Below are 13,355 nucleotides of genomic sequence, written 5' to 3' on the forward strand. Positions count from 1 at the left end.
TATGGGCTTGGTGTCAAGATTACGCAAGGAGCTCTAGTTATGAGAAACATGACAAGAATGTGGCCAGGTACTCTTAGCACGTGTCTTCGGACATCTGTATGTGCTGGGCTGGGTGTTGGCATGCATTTCAGTCTCCTATGAACTAACAAATGCTGCCGCATTTTAGGCACGAACCTACAAAGCAGCCCGTGTGGGTGGATCCCTTGGCAAAGCCTTCTGAATTCTGAAAGTCTTTGTTTGCCAGCACAGGAGGGAAACGTGCGGCTCCTGGAAAAATTACATTGATGCACATTTGTAAGAAACCTCAGCCTCACTGCTATTGATTCTGGATTTTGCGATACCTGCGTTTGGGGCTCAGATTCATTCATCACTGACACTTAAACTTGAGAGACAATCTAGCTATATGCCAAGGAACATCTTACGTGTTGTTTGTGTGTTCCTTGTACAACCTGTGCGATTTTGGCAAATAGGAAGAAGAGAAAATACCATAACACTTTGCTTAAAAAGAAATTCTTTCAAAGTTCTGGTGCATATGATGTGTTTTATAGAAAGGGAATTGAGCTGAAATAGTACTATAGTGACATGCTTGATCACTAAGGAGAGATGTAATGATTTTGGACAGCAACTGTCAGGGTTAAGAAAGTTATTTGTTCTATTGGTTTATGGCACAGACTAGTAGTATTTTATTGTCAAACAGAATTAGTTTTATATCAAGAAGAGTGATTACTTGGGTTCACTGAGTTTGAGATGATTTCATGTCCATTATTGATTTAGGCTTTACATTCAGAGAAGTAGCGGTTTATATTTTACTTAAGGGGATTTGATCACAGTAGATAGGATCTTCAATGGTTTCTGCAAATAAATTAGTAAAGTTGCTATGCCTCTTACAGTAACTGAAGTGAAGGTGGATAGAAAAAGGCTGCCTTATCTCAACAAGACCAGCGCAAAAAGATCTAGAGAAGGTGGCAAAAAACGCTGCTTACCTTTTCCAGTGTGCAAGGGACATTCTAACACCCGAGTACGGCACGCAAAAAAACAGGAACTACATGGAAGATACTCTGCCAATGGCACATTGCAGCTCCAGACTCAGATGATACGTATTTGCCAAAGTGATGCAAAAACCTTACTGTAAATCGTCTCTTGTAATTTATCTTGAAATTACACCAAAGAAGAGAGGGACATCCAAGGTGCTTTCTAACATTGGAACAGGGTCAATGAAGCACTAAACATGGGCCATCTCTGTAGGAGGCAAATGTGCGAAGTGTGTAATATGTGTCACTAAAAATAGCCCCTTTTGAAACATCTTAAATCAGACAGTCAGTTAGAACATGCCATGAGGAACCAACCAAGGAGTGCAGTCTGATGTGGGTCCTGCTTTGCTGCTACTGGGAAATCTGTAGCCAAGAGAAGACAGACGGTTTGTGGCCAGCCAGGGCTCTGGTCCCTTGGGCAGTGGTGTGTGTCTACAGAGGGAGGAGGGAAAGCATTTCATGGAAGCCACTGTCAAATGTAGGCCATATCAACTTGAGAGCTCTGCAGCATTCCCCCAGGGATGGACGGTATGGGTGATACCTATTGTACCTTCACCGTGAGCAGTTGTGGGAGCAGAAACAAGTCCTGCTAGCTTTATTTATTGCTGTCATATTCAGGCCGTCATGATTCCAAGCTCCTCTGACTTCCAAAATGCCATCCTTTGTTAGAGCTCTCCTCAGACACAGATATCTCAGTAGATGCTGAACTGGCATTGCACCCCTTGGGGCTATTTGGCTAGCACTGCGTCAGGCTACCCTTACTGCCTTCCTCTTTCCACCCTACTGTATGCTTGTACATTGCCTCTGTGACTTAGGCAGTTTTCAAACACGCTAGAACAGGGACCATAATACACATCTTTAAAGGTATTTAGACTTACCCAGCACCTGTGTGCATGGGATTTTCACCTGCACGCTTACACAGCCTTGACCTAGCCGGAATCCCTGTGCAGCTAACCTAAAAAAACCCCTCTGCCTGCAGACAAGTCTGACACAGTGTGGGATGTACCGAGCTCTGGCTCAGCACTGCATTTAGTCCCTAGCTCCCATGAGGTTTCCTCTCTCCATACCTGTCTATACATTGCCTACTACTACTAGATGGTAATTCAGGAAACAAATCTTAAACTGTGTTATGTTCCTTACCTAGAATGCAGTGCACAAAACACCCTCTATAACTAAGCACTTGTTGCACATACAACTGTAGCATTAATAGCTACCAAAACATATAGCAGCTGACATTGGCCAAGGCTCATGTAAACGTGTTTTCCATTCTGTAGTTTGGGTTACTCCTAATTCTTCATTCCCTGCAGTGTATTTGGTTCATTAGGGACACAGCAAAGCACAGTTCTGCCCCTTCTGCCATATCCCGAAGTGTCCTGTGTTTACTGACTCATTTTTTTCTGTATTTCAATTAATGCCGTTTGCCTTTTGTCCTTTCACTGAACACCATGGAGAATAAACTGGCTCCATCCTCCTTATTCCCTCCCATCAGATACTTAGAAACATTGTTAAGATTGCCCCTGAGAGACTGAGACTTCTCCAGGCTAAGCAGTGCCAGCTTTCTCAGCCTTGCCTCACACGTCAGATGCTGCAATCCCTTAATCATCTTCATGGCCATTCACTGAACCTGCTCCAGTATGTCCATGTCTTTTGTATAGTGGGGCATCCAGAACTGAAAACAGTATTCCAGATGTGGTCTCACCACTGCTAAGTAGCTTTTCCAGGCTTTGGAAGGCCATCTCCATTCCAAAAGAGAAAGAAAAGAGCAGGAGGAAGCAGATGCATGGTTTTAAAACTAATTGTATGCATTCATTGAGATGGGAGTTATAAATAAAAAGCTGTTGCCCAAAGCATGATTTTTTATTATTTTTTTACTAATTTGGGGGTTTGTTTATCATTTTAGTTTCTCTGTTCAGTGAACTGGTTCGTATTTAATGGATCACTAAGTTATGACTACAATAGAAATGGCAGAGCATGTGTTTTCTGATTTAGGTGTACGGACAAGTGCCCGCTTTTGCAGGAAAGAGAACAAAGCTGATACTGCTCAATAGCAAAATAGTTGAACCAAATGCTTCTCAGTATAGGTGGCAAAGTGAGTGACAGGTATCTGTCTTTGTGACTCTGATAAGCTTTTCTTGCTGTAATGCTTAAGCAACAAACCTGCAAACACGACTGTCATCCTGCCTGACTGGTAGGTCAAGGTCATAACTCATTTATGATGCTTTGGAGAATGTTACCCAGTGGCACTTGGGAATACAAGCCCTGTTAGCTTTCAGGAAGATTTAGCCTTCTTCCCGCTTAAAAGATTTGTTAAATGTATTTGGTTACTGTAAGGGATGTCAAAATGGATGTAGATGTCAAAGAATATTTTAAAATCTTAGTAGCTTTTTACTGGGGCCTCATTCTCAACCCAGACTGGAGGCAGTTGTTAACACTGTTCAGGAAGACAAGGATCTGGTATCTGCTGTATTTCTCCCCGCCTGTGCACTCTTAGTCCTCCATGAACAGCGGAAGGGTCCGTTACTGTTGCCTTTCTCTGGTCTACTGCAGTGTAGGAAGACAACTGCAACATTTTTTGTTTGTGAGATTTTTTTTTTACTGACTACAAAGCCAAAGAAGTCTCACAGTAAAGACAAGCCAGGTTTAGCATATAAAAGCAGTGTTAAAAAAGATTAAACCAGGCAGAAATAGATTCAGTAAAAAGCATATAGTTTCAAGTAATTAGATCTGGCACACTTCTAACACATTTGCCCCATTCATGAAAGAAAGATAAAAGCTGTGAATCTATTCTTCTGTTTTCTCTTTTTACAGCGTGCAGATAATTGCATGATGTATCATTTACAGCGTATGTGATGCTGTTACTGAGAAAATGCCAACTATTCCCAACTTCTTTACTGATGTGGCTACCTCAGTGTTTCTAGCCTCTGTTTTTTCTTTCCTGGCAGGAAAAAAACATGCTTGTCTAGTGCTATGTGTTGTTGCCTTTCATGAAAGGGATTTTCAAGAAAGATGGTAGAATTATTTTTTTTTTAATCCATGAAAATTGCCAGTCTTTTAACTGCAGAAACACCTAATATCTATGTGACCTGCAAATATAATGCATTTAAATATGAGTCATACTAGCCGCCTTCTCAACATGACCCATCCTCTGGCTTGAATTTTTAATATGAGGAGTGTTGTTAGCTAGAGGCTAGCTCAGGTCCTTGGGAGAGGGGGACGGCTTCTGTCATCGAAGAGTCCTGTATCCTTGCTAAAAAAACAGCCTGTGAACATAAGCAGCAGGTGATTAATTTTAAGAATTAGTCCAAATGAATGGCCAGATTGACTGGGTCCAAGGGCTTGTATGAAGTAATTTCAAAATTTTCATATTTAAAAATGGCAGAAAATGAAGGGAAAAGGCAGCCCCATCCACTAGTATGTCTCTAGCTAGGGACACTCTATCAGCTTCTGACAAGTCAAGGGAACTAGTTGACTTACAAACGGTATTATATTGACAAAAACATGGTTCTGTTATTTGGATTGCTGGTACACATAGTGCTGGCGCAGATCACTAGCATTTCCTTTTAAAACACTGTACATCCTCATGAGTTACAATGACCAAGGACGTAACAAAGTAACCCACAGTAGAAAAAGGTAACACAAATAACAGCTGAATATACAGCAAAATCCTTGCTTTGATCCTTGTGTGCCTTCAAAAATACTACGTCAAGTGTCCTTATTTAAATGAAGCTTAGTTTAAAGTGGAAGCAGTTGTCTCAGGAATGCCACTGTGGCTCCTGGCTGTGCAATAAACTTGTTAAGAGAAGGGCTGGCTGATTTATACTTTGTTACTAATGTGCAAAAATCCTCACTGGCACACGAGGCTTCTGTGTTTACTATGAAGTTTTTCTCCCCTCCTGTGCTGCCACTGTCGGGTTTCTGACGTACCGCACACCCGCACCTGCGTGCAGGCAAGTCCCCCGAGGAAGCCCATCTCCATGCCGCTGCAGAGAGGGCCCAGGAGCTGGAGCAGTCGCATGGTGCTTGGAGTGGTAGGCATCAGCATCTTGCTGTTTGAAAAGTAGAGGCATCAGCATCTTCCTATTTGAAAAGTAATCAGGAATCCTGAAATGGTGCATTACATCCCTACTGTGATCAGGTATCCTGCCAACTTTTCTTTTTCAATTTACTTTCTGCCGGTGGTGTCAACAGAAAGAAATGCAGCAAGATAAGATGAACTCTTTCCAAATTAGGGAATGCCCTTAGAAACTTTGGCTTTTAGAAACCTCCTCTAGAGGAATGCAGCTTCTGTAGGACAAATCTGTGAAATTAAATCACTTTAGTTATGTGCTCAGCTTCTTCTGGCACAAACCCTAAAAGCCTGAAATCTTTTGTTAGTCTGTATTTTGGTGATGAGTGCTTTGGTGCTTTTAAACCATTTGCTAAGTTAGAATGATGCAACAGAGATCGCTGAAAACCAGAAAAGGACTTGAGCAACCCTCTTCTGCACTGGGCCAGATCTATCCACAAGTCAACATAGGCACCATACATAGTATTTACAAATATGCCAGACAAAGGAGCTCATTTTATGCATTTATTTCCAGTAATCATGTAACCATGTACCCAAACAAGTGTATATTCCTCCATGCTTTTACATTATGGAGCAGTTTTTGAAAAGTAATTGCATTTGCTGTATTGAACCACAGCCTATATTTACGTAGCATTGGCTGAAAACTTTTTTTGCTGATTGGTCTGACAGAGATGTTACTGTACAAACCCATGCCGTAGGTTCTCTTGACATTTGCTGAATGATCTCATTGTGGTTATGAACTTTAGTAGGATGTCAGCATTAGATGGCCATTATTGTGAGCCAATGTAGCAGTTCTCAGGTTAGATTTTTTTCACTGAAGCCTGATTTTGTCAGAGCCTCATGTGAGCAGTGTTTTCAAAATGTCCCTTCACTAACTTGCTGTGTAACAGAGCTGGACTCCGTAGCAGCCATTGCTACTTTTGTGTCACACACAGGGACCTTCAGGACGCTGAAATAACATCAGTATAGGCCCTTCCTCTTGTTCTCTAGGCAGACTTCTGTAAGGTGGGGGGGCGGTGGCAGTACCAATGTGTCTTTACTCTTCAGTGAAAAATGACTGCTGAAAACCGCCTTTTGTGCTTACAGTAGAGTGGGTGGGGATTCTACTGACCATTTTATTCAGTAACTGATGTCAAGGGAATTAATATCCTCTGGCTTTGGATGAAGTTCTTCATTTTGCTTTTTGTATCCTGCTACATAGCAATCTCTTCAGTCTTTCAGTTCTTGTAACCTGTCTTTGTACATCAGGCTTTTGGAAGCGAACAAGTGATTTAGATTTAAAAAGAAAGATCCCACAATATTTTCATTTAAATTGGCCAATTTAGTGCTATCAGCTAGATATTAGTAATGATGTCATACGTATGCCTGCATGCTACATGTATATGTACCATAGTATAAGTGGTATAAATATGTATTATTAACTGTACCTAGGATTAAAAGAGATACCTATACCCAGTTTATACAAACCAAGGGGAAACATTAACAAAGGCTTAACTATGATTAGACAAAGAGTTCCCTTATATAGTTTTATTTCCTTGCACTGGCCTTGGTTTGCATGCCTGGCTGGGTTTTGGCTCTGACTATTCACTGTATACCAAAAATTGAATTAAATTGTGAAAATAAAACACACTTTTAATTTATCTGTTGGAAATAAAATGAAGTACCTTGTCAAAATTAATTTTCCGTGGAAGGAGGAATATTTTACCTCAAGTGAAAGGATGATTTGTAGGCTGCAGTATAGTAAGTGGCATCTGTTTATATATGTTACAATTTTTTGAATCTTTTAATAAGTTGCTAATTCATAGTATCATAGAATCTTAGAATCATTTAGGTTGGAAAAGACCTGTAAGATCATCAAGTCCAACTGTAAAATTGTTCATAATGAACAATAATGCCACCTTGTGCTTTTTCAGAGAGGTTAAGCTTTCATTATGGGATTTCTGGGTTTCTGTTAGTTTATTCTTTTTAAAGAAGATGCAATTAACTCGTGCTTCACTTTTTTAAGCACCTTCCATGATAGGTGATGTTTTCTGTGATGAGAGAGAATCACTGCAAAGATGATAGACCATGAACTTCAAGAACATATTTCAGTTCTTGTGTGAGGTCTGACACTAATCCACACTAGACTTATGCCCACACTGTGTATTTCATCTGATATCTAGATCAGTATTGGTTCCAGAGTGTATGGATCCCTTCTCAAGAAGAACTAGTATTCATTTTAATGGATGTTTTCCATTTTAAGCCAGAAGTGTCTAAAAAAGCAAAACCTGAACTCATACAAAAAGCCATTCTACAAAGTACTAGTTTCACTTTACGAAGGGAGTATGTACACTTGAAAATACAGATGCTATAAATTCTACCAGCAGATGTACTCAGAGAAAAGGTAGTCTGGAACAACAAGCAGGAGAACATTTTAATGTTGTTAAGTATTGGGTGTGTATGTGTGTTCCCTTTGCCACTAGCCAGGGTCAGACTTTGGCCAGTACAGCTGCTGTGGGCTTTGGTTTGGCTAGCAGTGGTACCCAGAATACCAGGAAATCCTGCTCGTACTTAAAGTCATTGTGAGTCCAGTGGTACCAAGATTATATCCTACTCACAGCATACTGTAACTCCAGCTAGTGTGCTATTTGAGCACAGGAAATAACTGATGGATAAGATTTCAGTGTAAATGTATTGTAACATGGCATCATTCTTTGTAATGAATGCATAAATTATAAATATAGTATAGACAGACCTAGTTGAAAATGCTTTGTAATAGTCATAGATTTCCACGAGATCAGAATTTTGTTCATATGGCCTATGTTTTTTCATTTTTAAAGCCTACTGATTAAAAAAAAATCCTACAGATAATACTGTGGCATAGGAGAGTGTATTCTGCTCTGCCTACCACAAATTTAAATTGGAGGATTAAAAATATCCATTGTTCATTTCCACTAAATCTTGAGCTCCTTACTTGGTTTTTATATCATCAGATCCCATTGATTTTCAGATAGGCTAACCCAAGATTATCAAAAGGAATGACATAAGTCTTCATTTGCATTGGCTTATAAATCCTTATGCTGATATGTATGTTTCTGGAAGCAAATAATGCTATGATAACACTTTAAGGGGCTCAGAACAGGTCTCAAAACATCATCCATTTTGCTTTAATTTCTTAAATAAACTGCCTCTTTCAATAAGACAGCTCAGTTTTATTCCCTCAGTAACCAAACTTTTGCAGACACTGGCCACGTGGATCACTGGGCGGAAAAAAAAAGTAAAACCATAAAGTTATGCAATAAGGACTATATTGGGAGGGTGCAGAATTATAAAGAATAGCTAATTTTGCACACTGGCTCCATTTCCACCAAAGAAAATCTCATAAGGTTCATGAATACTACATAATGCAATGTGTCACCAGTCATGTCAACTCTAAACACCATCACTCGCTCTGTTTGGTACCAGCTAGAGGTGCTCCTGGTTTGAAACAGCAGGGCCCAGTTTTATGTAATACAAGGACATATCCAACCTCTCAGGCTCCAGACCTGACTGGTAATTGTCCGTCTCTGGTCCTGTCTCAGTCCAGCTCCTAACAAGACCAGTGGGAGTTTTAACTAAGACAGCCTTCAGGATCTGGCCAATTTAATTTGTGACAAATATCACTATGCGGGCCTCTTGCCTGCCAAATCCTGAGGGCTCACTTTTTTGGAAGAAAAAAAAAGTGGTATTTGTTGGGCTATTTTTTTCCCAAATGACTGCAGGTAATTATTTTCGGTTCGTAGCACACACACACTGGTAGTTAAAATCTACACCTATGGTAGTTGTTTCGAACAGTTGAGAATGTGTGTATGTTTGTGTGTGTGTAAAATATAACTGTAAAGACTGTTTTTCTGTAAAAGCTCATAGTTTGATACCTTTAGTTGTACTGAGTAGAGCACTGCAGTGTGAATAGATCCACTGGCATTTCTTTAGTAAGATGCTGCTAAGGGGAAGGGTGTGGTAGTAATAGTCAAATAGGGACTAAATATAACTGCCAGTACAAAAAAAGTGTCATTTACGAAAAATGTTTCTTATTTTACTGCCGAGAACACTAAGTGGTGACCGACTGGAATTTGTGCCCAAAGCACATTAAAGTTTAGGTTCTCTGAGGCACTTCCTAAATCACAGTTTTCAATCCATTCATCCAACTGACTTTATATAAAAACGCGTTTCAATACATTAGAAATGACAACAGCGATCATTAAATCGTTCAAGTGATGTTAAATTGCTCCCATTAGTACAAAGGCAGCCCATACCTTTGCAGTGAGTTTGTACAGTGAGATCTCAAACGTGGTCCAGCTGAAAGCAGCAAGAGGACAACAGAGGCACCCCCTGAGCGCCGACGTCCAGTACTGTATTGTCTGTGGGAGGCCCAATTACACCGGGAGATTTCAGGAGAGTCTGTGTTTCTGGTTCTGCCACCATCTCCAAGACCTCAAGCAAAAGCTAAAAACTGAGGCTCAGTTTCCTGTTTTGGCATTAGCAGGCTACTCTACTAGCTCTTGCGATGAGGCCAGTGGTAACTTAATAATTTTGAGACTCTTTGATTCTAATGGGAACATAAGGAAATTCAGAACACTGAATGAAAAATCTGACCTATGATTCACACTGGAGAGCTAAAGGGACAGGTTAAGTTTGTCACCCTTTCCTTTAGATGCAAACGTATCTCTACTGTGCTTTGCAAGACAATGGTCATTTAATATGTTCATCTGTTCTTTATATTTGGTGCTGGGAAAGGATCACTCACTGCAGGAAGAGTGCTGGAGAACCATTTGCAGGGAAGGTTGGGTGAAACCCTTGGACTGTATAATCCGGTAATCTGTGTTGTTTTGAGCAAAGAGGCACATGAGCAATCCCTGTGCTGGTGATTCTGCTGATTTACTGTTCACGTTGCAGGGACACATCACCCCCAAACCAACCAGCGGATCACCTTGACCACTATAAAAGCAAAATCAGTTTAGTCAGTTTTAAAAAAAAATCACATGAACATTATGTTTATTTCTCCAGCAGAATCTGTTTCTTTCACAGTCTTTCAGTTGCTTCTTTTCTGAAGAGGGCAGTCTTTATTTCAGACATCTGCCTGTAGAAAATAAGTATTTTTTTTAAAGGGCACATTTAAAGATGAAAACTGAGGCTTGAATAACTTAATCAGCATACAAATTACACAGATATAAAAGTTCTCTTTCATTGTCTTAACTTACAGTTTATTTTGTACAGAAGTCATTATGTTATACATCTAGGACTTATTATATTGTATAAATATCTCAGGTGTGATGTATATACATATTCAGTGTTATAGATTCAGCAATTAATGTATGCATTTCACAATACACTATAGTGTATTTCAATGTAGTGCACATGATTTTTTGTTTCAGAAAAGAGCATATCCACTATGAAAAATTGGTATTTCATTCATAGGGTACTCTACCTTGAAATACAGGGGTTTTTTTCCATTATATAATGGACTGTTTGTACTGTGTTGTATGGCTGTAAGATTTTCTTGTACATTCCCCAATATGAATTAAGAAACAACAGCTCAAAGCATCCATCCATGTGGTTCTACATCAAGAGGAGAGCAGGGCACTGTTTTCCTAAGTTCTTACTTAAAGGAGAAAGAAGGCGTAGACAAGCCATGTGGAGCTAGGCTGTGTGTGATGGCCAGATGAAATAAAAAGTTCTGCACAGATGAAAAATACAAGCTCTGGCTCCTCCATTCTCAGTATGCCAGTGTTCAGCTGCCATAAATCGCTCAGCTCTGATTTACAAGAGTTGAGGGTCTGGCATCAGCTTTATTTTTAAAGTTCACAAACTCCCCATGTTCCATTAATCCACTCTTTGCTTACAGAATTTTTCCTGGGTGTCTCCTGGTATATGCATTGATACTACATACTGTCTTTCCTTGATAGCAGGCAAAGGAACTTGCTCCCAATGTCTTCTCTATACACGCCATAACTAAGATGTGTTGTTTGTTCAGTATTAAATTGCAGGTGTTGCATTCCTGGGTACCTACTGAAGCGTAATTCTAATTAATATGTCAGTATAGTTTCTATTTTCTTTTTTATGCAATTTTAGTTTCCTGCATACATGCATACATATTGTGCCTTTTGATCATTTGGCTACCTTTGCTTTGCAATCTCAAAAGCAGATATACTTTTATCAACGTATAAATGCTGTTCATTTAACAGCAAAGCGGAATATTATATATTCCATAAATAAAAGACTTTATTTTAAAAGAGTCATTGAAAAAAATCTAGGTGAATCAGAAAATTGTGGGTTTTAAAAATAATTTTAAATTTAATTTACTTACATTTAAATCATGTCATCATTTTGACACTAAAATTTGAGACATTTCATTTAAAAAGGACTGATCAACTCAGAATTATATTTTGCATCAAATATATTAACCTAAATTATTTTCCTTTTGATTTTATGAGAAGTAGCATAGGCGCTTAAACCAGCATAAATCCAGAACAGGTCCACTTTATTGGTGTTATCCCAGTTTTACTGAGAATAGAATCCTCTCTTCCCACCTCTTTTGGTTCTTGTATTGCCATTTTTTCCATGTCAGATCTTTCATGTAACAACATGTGAGGTAAAACAAAAAGAAAGGTTATATGAATATGCAGTTGTAGATTTTTTTTTCCTCCCTATTGCCAGATTTGTGGAGGGGTCTTTTTGTGGATGGCTGTATCGAATTCCATTGTTTAGCTGATCACCAGTAGTGGCTGTACTCCTTTCTAATGGGCTGTATTTGTAATAGATAGATATGTGTATAATGCCTATAACTGCAAAAGTCACAACTCTAAAGAAGCCCCACATTCAGCCACCGAGAACTTCGTCGAAGAACTTCACGACCACGCTGACAGATACTGTACTGAGCTAGGACTTTACCACTCTATGGTAAATAGAACGCAGGTCCTAGTTACTCCAGAGAGTATTTTAGATACATTCCTAAACACCAGAATGGAAGTATTTCTGGCCCAACACTAGCAGTCCTGGATCCCTGCATTTATAACTGTCTTCAGCAGCAACATCTGAAAGCACAGGGCTTTGCAAGCCACGTGGCAAGTAAATGCTGAAAAAGCCTGAGGTCTCCTTTGATGGCTTCTAGCAATGTCCACACTGCAAGTAGGACTGTCCTTCCTTCACACACTGGCATGCAGCCTGAATGTGTAGCTGCTTGTAGGTATTATGGACAACCAGGGATTAGGCCTCGGGTGCAAGTTCAGGGACACAACAATATGACAGTAGAGAGGCACCCTGACGTAGCAATCCTCAGCCTTTCAAGCCATAGCCCTCAAAGGGAAATTTCCTGAACAAGTCAGTCAAGCTGTTGACTTCCATTACCCCTTAATGAGTGAGAAGAGCATCTAAGCACAACTGTAAGTCCCTTGGCACTCACTGTGCTTATGTGGCACTGACTAGGGATGGACTTCAGCATCTGACGGTGTACTGAGCAGAGCTGAGGCCACAGTGAAGAAATGGGTTGTGGAGTCCAGTATACAGCTGTGAGATTGTAGGTGCACTGGTAAACTGGTGGATAAGCATTCATGAAAACAGCAGTGCTGTTGCCCTCTGCAACTACCATCAGCAAGTTGTTTCCTCCGATTTCACTACTGAATTTATTTGTGGTTGATTTATACTCATGTACTCTTGTGCAAACAATACACGTGGTTTATGGTTGGGTCAAATACAAAATAACACGTTGGGAAGAGATGTTAAATTCTAAAAAGGGATTTTTATGTTGTTAGTAACAAGGATCAAATAGTAGGAATTAATATTTCCTTACGAGGTCTGGATCATCTAAAGAGGAGAGAACATTTGTTAAACAACCCAAGATGTCACTTGACACACAAGTGCTGCATCCCTTATGAAATAGAAGCATCTCTGTGCTCTATTATTTGCTCTACTTAAAATTAGATTATAACAGATGCCATCCCCTCACTATGCAGTTCAGTGCCAGCAAACATAAGTCTCTAATCACTTATATAAGCCTGGTGTTCTCACTTTCTAGTCTCACCATTAAAATCCTCATATTTTGCAACAGTTATATTAAATATGTTCCCAGTTGTGGATTAGAATCCAAATGCAGAATTTCCCATAGTTAAGGTTGTCTGATCTGTTCTAATCTCAGAACTGAATTACAAAATTCAAATCCTTTATTGATCTACCTAAAAGATGGGAACGATGGTATGTAAGGCAGTCGTAGTTTGGATCTTGTATTTATTGCACAGGACCCA

This window comes from Gavia stellata, chromosome 21, assembly GCF_030936135.1.
Source record: "Gavia stellata isolate bGavSte3 chromosome 21, bGavSte3.hap2, whole genome shotgun sequence".
In the NCBI taxonomy this organism is placed as follows: domain Eukaryota; kingdom Metazoa; phylum Chordata; class Aves; order Gaviiformes; family Gaviidae; genus Gavia; species Gavia stellata.